We start from the raw sequence: 9,654 nt of genomic DNA, 5'->3' as shown, positions 1-9,654 counted from the left end.
TTCGAGTAAAAAAGAATACCTATTCCTTAACTATTGGTTCAGAGAAGCTTGCCAGGAAGTTGATTGAGGATAGCCCATGGACTGTTAAGGGCTATTGTTTTTCTGTTCGACACCGGCCTCATTATCATTCCATTGATGATATTAAGGTCAATCGAGCCACTTACTGGGTACAGGCACATGGAGTCCCCTTGGACCAAATTACTCAAAACAATGGAAGAAAATTAGGGGAAATATTGGGGTCAGTACTTGAAGTTGAAGATCCTTTGGTTGTAGGGAATAGAGGATATCTCATAATCAGATTGGATTTTGATACAAGAAGGCCTCTAGCAACTTTTGTCCAACTTCCTCACTCCAATTCCAGAGTCTCAAGGGTTAGGCTACAGTATGAGAACCTCAAGAACTTCTGTTATCACTGTGGAAGATTAGGGCACTCAAACACTTCTTGCAGATACCAAGTCAATCCTTTACTCATCAAACTGGGTGTTGTTTATGATAGCTCTTTAATTGCAGAACCACCCCAAAAGCCGGTTTTTACACAAGAGTCCTACCCTCTGGAGTACTCTTATGCTTCGACCACCGGAATTTTTTGCCGGAGATCAGGCAGCTCCGGTTTACCTAATGGTTTGAATGGAGAGAACAGGGGATCACAAGAGAGGGGCAACACAGGTCTAACATTAGCTCCAACAGGTGATGTTGACAACACCTCTAGGCCTGCACTAACAAAAGATGATAGCTCACTGTCTACTGTAGTGATACCAAGACCAAGGTACACAAAGAATGGTCCTAGTATGTTTGATCCTGAAGCACATGGGGCCATATTTTGCAATGGAAGCATCACTAAAGCTTTGAATGGGATGAGCATCCATCTGGGCTCTTGGGCTGATCCAGAAGTTATGCCCCTATGGGCCTTCAAAGAAAAAGGTGAGTTTTTTAATGAAAGCCTATTTTTCCTACACTACTTACGATGGACACTTTTACTGGGCCAACTACTCAAGCCACTTTGGTAAGACTAATGGAATTCGAATCTTCAATCAACAAGACTTCTAATGAGCCCAACCTTGTTTCCATCTCTAATAAGTCCATCCTTGAGTCTAGCTCTGAGGTAACACCTTTGAAAAGAAAACACAAGAAAGGAAATGATAAGGAGGCTAGTTTCAGATGCCTTACAAAGAAAGCCAGAGTAGTCCGTAGCCCAAGCCTTAGACGATCTACAAGTGTTGGCAGGAGAAGAGGAAGGGGAAGAGGCAAAAAAGACTGTGGCAAGGGGACCTCTGAGCCCTTCGAAGACATAAGGAGCACTACAACTACTATAACACCTGATCAAAATCTACCGAAGATGTCACCACATGATCTTGGATCCGAAGGTATGGTATGGAGGAGCTCACCCACCTCTAAGGCTGTGGTGGCTAGCTTAATGCAGCTACACAGCCTCAATGAATTGCATTGCTTGGAACTGTTAGGGATTGGGGAAGTCACTGATAGTTCAAACAATGCGGGAGCTCACACACTCCCATTCTCTGGGTTTCATTTTTCTTTCAGAAACACATAAAAGTAATAGTTATGTAGAGAGTATTCGAAGGCAGATGAGTTTTGGTATAGGATACAATGTCAACCCCATCAATTCTGCTTGTGGCTTGAGGTTATGGTGGAAAACTGAGCATAAGGTGGCTATCCTTGATTATTCAAAGTACGTACTTTATTGATACTATCATTAGCACTCCAAGTAATGGTAGTATGGTAAGAGTAACATGGATGTATGGACCTTCATACTATACGAATAAGGTTGATTTCTAGAGCTCCTGGAACTATAAGAGTCATAATGATGGCAACCCTTGGTTAGTGATCAGTGACCTTAATGAATTGCTTTTCCAGCATGAGAGAGAAGGTGGTGTTGCTTGGGATACAAATAGAAGATGTTTCTTAGGCTCTTTTATTTCAACTAATGCTCTTTTAGATATAGGGTTCAAGGGCCAAAGGTTCACTTGGGCTCGAAAGGAGGATAATGTGGTGGTATTACAAGAAACAATTGATCGCAGTCTGGTATGCCAGAATTCATTATTGAATTGGCCCGATACTTACCTTACTCACGTAACTAGAGTTGGGTTTGACCACAGCCCAATTCTTCTTGAAACAAACCCGGTGCAAGTGAAAAGGAAGTCCTCATTTAAATTTGATGCCTATTGGGCTGATGATGATGAAAGTTTCCCCTATTGTTAAGGATAGCTGGAGAACTGATCCCTGCCTCCCAAATATCATGCAATGGATCGACAATCTCAAGAGATGCAAATCAAGATTGATATCTTGGAGCAAACAAAAATTTCTCAAATGCAACAAGGATGAGATCAAGGCCTATTTGTTTGAATTGGAAGAGCTTTAATTACTTGATCCATATAACAGTACGGAGCAGCAACAGTCCATTTCAACAAAATTGGGAAATCTATGGGTTAGAGAAGAAAAATTTTGGCACTAAAGGTCTTTGGTTAATGGGTTGAAAATCGGTGATTCAAACTCAAGGTTCTTTCATCTCTCCACAATTCAAAGAAGACAAAGAAATCATATTTTGAAGATATAGACTGATGATGCTGTGTGGATAGTCGGAGAGAAACAAATTAGCTCTGAATTTGAAACTCAATTCAAACGAGTTTTTCAAAGTACAGGTACAAGACAGTGGGCTAAAGTGTTCAAGGGTGTTGTTCCACTTGTGACCAGCGATATGAATTGTAGTTTGTTAGCCCTGTTTTCTATGGAAGAAGTCAGGGAAGCCACTTTACAGCTTGGAGCCCTTAAAGCCCCAAGGCTTGATGGATTTCCTGGACTTTTCTATCACAAGTATTTGAACCTAGTAAATGAGGTTATGTTGAATACTTCCAAAGATTTTGGTATAGGATCTGTCAATTTACATAGCCTTAACCAAACTCATATAGTCCTTATCCCTAAATCCCAAATCCAGAGAAAACATCCCACTTCAGGCCTATCAGCTTATGCAATAATTTCTACAAAATTCTCTCGAAGCTTCTAGCTAATCGTTTGAAGCTCCTTCTTCCCTACTTCATATCCCCGAACCAAATTTTTTTTATCCCTGAGAGGTTGATACAGGACAATATCATGTTGGCCAATGAAGCTTACCATTACCTCTGTTTGAAGTGAGAAGGCGGAAATCACGAGTTTGGACTTAAACTCGATATGAATAAGGCCTATGATAGAGTCGAGTGAGACTTTCTTGAGATGGCTCTAATCAAATTTGGTTTCTCAAGGGCTTGGGTTAAAACTAATCATGGCTTGTGTGTCTATTGTCTCTTTGTCTATTGTCCTTAATGGCAGCCCTAGAATTTTCTTTAAGCCTAGCAGAGGACTTAGGCAAGGGGACCCCCTTTCCCCTTATCTCTTCCTTATTGTTAGTGAGGTCTTGTCCCATCGTCTCTCTAATGCTATATACAATAGGACACTAGTGGAAATCAAACTTACCAGATCATGCCCAACCTTGTCCCACCTTTTCTTTGCCTATGACTCCCTTTTCTTCTTGAAAGCCACTTTATTAAACTGCTGGCAGCTTGTGAACCTTTTCAAAGAATATTGCACGGCTTCTGGTCAACAAATCAACCATGAGAAGTCAAATATTTTTTCTTCCCCAATACCCTATACCAGATGAGGAGGCTTATGTGTGCATTACTAGATTTTGTAATGGTGGACAATCCGGGTATCTACCTTGGGCTTCCTACAATTTGGGGTAGGTCAAAGAAGGAAGCTTTATCTTACATCAGGGAGAGGGTTAGTTGGAAAATTGAGGAGTGGAAAGCTAGTTCACTCTCTACTGCCGGCAAAGAAGTCCTAATCATATCAGTAGCTATGGCTGTACCGAGCTACCCTATGGCCTGCTTCAAATTCCCAAAGAAAATCTGTGATGATATCAATTCGGTTCTCAGTAACTTTTGGTGGGGTTCTAACGAGTCAAACGACAAGATCCACTGGAAGCGGTGGGATCACTTAGGAAAACCTAAAAATGAGGGAAGACTGGGCTTTCGTGACCTCTATCACTTTAACCTTGCCTTTTTGGCAAAACGGTGTTGGCGCCTCATCCAACAACCAGACACTATTTGGGCCAAATTTCTTAAAGCTAGATATTTCCTAGGATGTGACTTCATCAAAGCATAGAAGGGTTATAGAGCATCTTGGGGTTGGTCTAGTCTTATAGAGGCTAAAGACATACTGTTTAAAGGAGCAAGATGACAAGTCATTAATGGCTACAAAATTAACATCTGGGAGGATAATTGGTTACCTCCACGGGATACCAGACCTCTTTCAACTACTGGTATTGATCAATTAATGCTCCTAGGTTGGTGCATAATTTGATTGACTGGGACACGCATTCTTGGGCACTTGACAGTATTCTACACATTCTTCAACCTACAGAGGTAGATAAGATCCTGACTAAACCTATTGGTCTTGGAGAAGAGGAGGACATACTTATTTGGCAATGGAACAAAAATAGGGAGTACTCAGTCAAGTTTGGATACTATTGGGTTAATTCCTAAGATTTAGTTTCTTATGTCTCTAGGACTGGATCCTCTCATTCTATTAGAGCAAGTTCACCGGGCATCCTATTGCCCGGGCACCACGTCAAAAGCAGCGGTTGCTGACCCAGGATGATCCTATTCATGATTCCACCGGAAAGAGGGCAAAACCACAGTGGGAGGCCCAGGTCATGAACTCGGGTAGGAGGCTGACTGAGGCCGTGACCCAGGATGCCAGCCTGGCCCAAAACAAAGCAGCTCAGGGAGACGCGCCTTGGGGGGGAGTGGAAGTCAGTTTCTTGTCTTCTAGCGGGGACAAATAAGGCAGGCGCGTTGCTTTCGTTTTTTTGTCGTTTTGTGGATATGTTTGGCGACGTGGCGTGTAGCCGTTGGTGAGCAGCTGCAGATTTGAATGCAACGGTCCACAGATCTGGACCGTTGCTTATGATTATGAAATGGATCTGACGGCTGGAGATTGCAGAGGTTAAAAAAAAAAAAAAAATACCGTTAGATTGCAACGGTAACAAAAAAAAATTAAACCAAAATTTTGTATAAATACCTTACCTTCTATTTTACTTCTCACACAAAAAAAAATCATCTTTCTTCCTCAAAATTTTATGTTCCTTCTCCTCATAGTTTTCATACTCTACAATTTTTTTATTCCAATATGAGTGTACGAGGCAATACGATTGTCCAACCCATAGATGATTCAAGTATTGACGGGACACGTTGGCAGACTATTGAAGACATTCAATTGTGCAAGTCTTGGAGGGTTGTTAGCCAAGATCCGGGAAAGGGTACGGAACGAAGAAAAGATGATCTATGGATAGAGGTACGCCAACACTATGCCGAACATTGGGATGGATATGTCCGATCATTGCAAGCTTTTCAAGGGAGGTGGAAAACCTTGAAAGTCGAACTTTATGCTTGGCATTGTGCGTTAAGGCAAGCGAAAATTTGGTACAAGAGTGGTGCGAATATGATTGATGAGGTATGAATTTGTAGTGTAACACAAATTTTAATTTTTATGATTCTTTTAGTGTATATTAAAATTTAATTAGTTGATACATCTTACTTTAAATTATTAGTTGAAATATTTTGTTGATAATTATACTTTAAATTATTAGTTCATATATAAAAATTTAGTTGATAATTATACTTCAAATTAGTACTTCATAATCATACTTTGTACTTCATTTTATTTAAATTATACATTTTACCAATTTATACTTAAATAGTTGATACATTGTACCTCGTTTATATTCGTACTAATAGATTTATACTTTTTTGCCTAAATTAAATAGCGACGTCAAGCACAAGATTTGTGGAGAGCTGCGATGACCAAATCGAAACGAAAAGAAAAAAAAGGTGATTTCATTAGTTTAGAATGTTACGAGATTGTTAAGGGGTTTCAACAATTTGATGACATTCCAAACCATTCCTCTTCGGCTGGAGGATCCTCCAGGGGAGGAACTGAACGGATGCACACACAACAATCAGTTCCTGATTCTCATGTCCAGTTGGACATAGATGCAGATGAGGTAAACGCCGATGCAACTCCCAATCCTTCGGTGAGGCCTCAAGGAAAGAAGGCTGCCAAAGAAGCTCTTCGGAAAGGAAAGAAAGCATCTAATGATTCCAGTCCTCTGACAGCCGCTGTGGAGACTATAGCAACCAACCAAACATCAATGATGTCTGCCAAGGAGAAACGTGATGAGGAATATGCTTGACATCTCCGTGACCAACAACATCGAGATTATATACGCTTGCAAATGGATATGCGAAACGAGGCATTCAAAATTCAATAGAGGGAAGAGCGTATTATGGAGATGGACACAAGTAAGATGACGCCAACCAAAAAGAATTACTGGCAAAGAAAACAAAAAAAAATTGCAGAGAAAGAAGCTGAAGATGCAACCCGTGGATCTAACATCCCACAACCACAATTCCCCGGTGGGTATTATCCACAATCTCCTTTCTCCGGTGGCTATCCACAACCTCCTTTCCCCGGTGGCTATCCACAACCTCCTTTCCCCGGTGGGTATTATCCACAATCTCCTTTCCCCGGTGGCTTCCCACAACCACCATTCACCGGTGGTGTCCATTCCCCACCTTTCTCTTTGGGTGAATCCACCAACCCCAACCATATGGATGACCCCGCAAACACAAATTGGATTCCTAATGAAGATGAGGATTAGGAAAATTAGGGAGTTATATATTTTAAATAATTGTATTGTTATGATTCCAATGCTTGGTTTTTGACTTATGTAATATTAGATTGATGAAATTAAAATTTATTGGAATAATACCCTTACAAATGAAAAGCTAAATGAAACCACACAAACATAATTAAAAACATTAAAACTAAAGTAGAAACCACACAAACATAATTAAAAACATAAAAACTAATAGAAAGCACACACAAATAGCAGATCTAGATACGCCTATTGCCTTGAAATTCCCAAAAGTGTTGAATGAGGTCTTCCTGAAGGTTGGAGTGACTGTGCTCAGATCTAATTTGTTGGTAGCGGTCCATGAATCCTTTCATATGATGAGCATCTCTACCAACAGGATCAAAATCTCTACCGGTTGGTCCCTCCCATACCTCAGCAATCCTGGGCCTCATATTATTATCCTCCTCATCATCGGACTCCAACTCATCATCGCTGTCTTCAGGTCGTTCATTTTCGACAATCATGTTGTGTAATATAATACACGTCAACATAATGTATCGAAGGTCCTCTTTATGCCACCCACGAGCAGCTCCTCGAACAATACCAAACCGTGATTGTAATATACCAAAACATCTTTCTACATCCTTCCTATACCCCTCTTGAGCCTTTGCAAACTCAATTTCCTTGGGGCGTGTAGGATTTCGAACAGTTTTCAAGAAAGTCGCCCATCGAGGATAAATACCGTCGGCGAGATAGTACCCTAGACTGTGAGCTCTGTTGTTAACTTGGAATTGGATCAGAGGTGCTCTACCGACGGTAAGCTCATCAAACAATGGAGACTTTGCCAAGACGTTCAGGTCGTTGCATGCCCCAGGCATTCCAAAGAATGCGTGCCAAATCCAGGTGTCGTAAGATGCGACTGCTTCTAAGATGATAGTGGGGATCTGTTTCCTACCACTATATTCTCCAGCCCAACCGGTCGGACAATTCTTCCATTGCCAATGCATACAGTCGATGCTCCCAATCATTCCTGGAAAACCTCTCCTCTCAACTTTGGTAAGAAGTCGTCTGAGGTCGGCTGCAGTTGGAGCGCGGAGGTATTTTGTTGAGTAAAGATCAACAATTCCTCGTGTGAAGTGCTGAAGGGCTGCGACGGAGGTGGATTTCGCCATCCTACAATACTCAGCACATTGATCTGCCCCTGCACTGTACGCAAGCATTCGCAAGGCAGCTGTCATCTTCTGCTCCGGAAGCAGTCCGACTTTGCCAGTAGCATCTGACCGTTGAACAAAGTAAGAGTACAATTTGATTCATTAGATGTAATCACTGATCTCAAGGATAATACTACTTGCAAGAACTGGTCTATTGCCCCTATAATCGGAGAAATCCGTCAAAGGAGTGTGTATTTTGATCAGATTACCTGGGAATGGATTCCCCATGAAGCAAATCAAGCAGCTCATGTAGCGGCTTCGCTTGCTAATCGGAGGGTAGGTCTTGATAGATGGGCCAACCGGCCACCACCTTCTATGACAATGGTCCTTCAGAATGATGGTCTTCCTTTCCCACATGTTTGAAGACTAACGAGCTGACTACTCGATACTTTTATGTTCTTGTTTCTATTTCTTAGTTTTATCCCCTTATGCTAATTCTAACTGGTTTTAGTTGGGAGATAACTACTCCTATTTCTTATGTATGGGCCTCTTTCTCTACTGGACTATTTCTGGGCTTTGCCCGTTATCAATGAAATGTTTCAGTTATTCAAAAAAAAAAAAAAAAGCAGAGGTTATGGAGGTACTTGAACTAGTTGAGAGACTAGCAGACAATGTCGGTTCCATATCTAAAGAGTAAACACAGAAAAGATGCAAACCATCCATTATCAACCACATAAACAAGACGCCAACATAAGGGTGCAACTACTAAATAATTAAATCAACTTGTCATTTTTCAAGAAGTCATAAGAGTGTAATTAAATTAAGGACTAAATACTGTTTAGTCCTTGAGCTTTTGACCATAAAATATTTCAGTCCTTGACCTTCTAATTTCACACGTTTAGTTCCTGTACTTCAAAATTTCAGACCAATAGGTCCTTGCCATCTACAAGTCGCGGCGAATGTCTATAATGCCCTCAGTTCTTTTTTTTAAAATAAATTTATTCCTTTCTCTTTTTTTTATTTATTCTTTTTTCTTGATTTTATTTATTCTTCTTTTTTTTTTCAAACAAAAAGAAAGAAAGGGAAAAAAAAAAAAAAAAAGAAAAGAAAAAGAAAGAAAGGGAAGAAAAAAAATTCCTTTTCCAAAAAAATAATAATAATTAATTAATTAAAAAAAAAAACTGAGGGCATAATAGACATTTCGCCTCGACTTTTAGACAGCAAGGACCTATTGGTCTGAAATTTTGAAGTACAGGAACTAAATGTCTGAAATTAAAAGGTCAGGGACTGAAGTGTTTTATGGTCAAAAGCTCAAGGACTAAACAGTAATTAGTCAATTAATCAATTACTGCAACTAATATTGATCAAATAGAAACTATATACCTATCAGTATGCTCTAACGATATACCAGAATGTCAATCGCAGCTCATACACTCATACATAAATGCTAAAAACATTTTATGTTGTTATGATTTGTGTCAAGATTTACCAAGCTCTAACCATATACCAGGAAGTCATAACAAATAACCAAATTCCATTCACAATATCAATCAGTAAAATAGTCTACTCAATGGCATCTTATAATCTCTCAGTAAAAGAGCACAAAAGCATGAATGCAAACCTTCTGATGCTATCCAGCACGTGGAACATGTATGCCTCTTGTACTATCTTTCTGGACGACAATATATGCAAACCTCGTTGCAGTTAATAAACTAAACAAACCAAGAGTTAGCTCTTAGGCCTCGTTTGGTTCATGGAAAGGAAAGTAATTATTTTGTCTTTCTCATGGGAAGGGAAATGAAATTTCCCAACAACTTT

The sequence above is a fragment of the Rosa chinensis genome, chromosome 4 (genome assembly GCF_002994745.2).
Source record: "Rosa chinensis cultivar Old Blush chromosome 4, RchiOBHm-V2, whole genome shotgun sequence".
NCBI classification, from domain to species: Eukaryota; Viridiplantae; Streptophyta; class Magnoliopsida; order Rosales; family Rosaceae; genus Rosa; species Rosa chinensis.
This window is presented reverse-complemented; position numbering follows the sequence as displayed.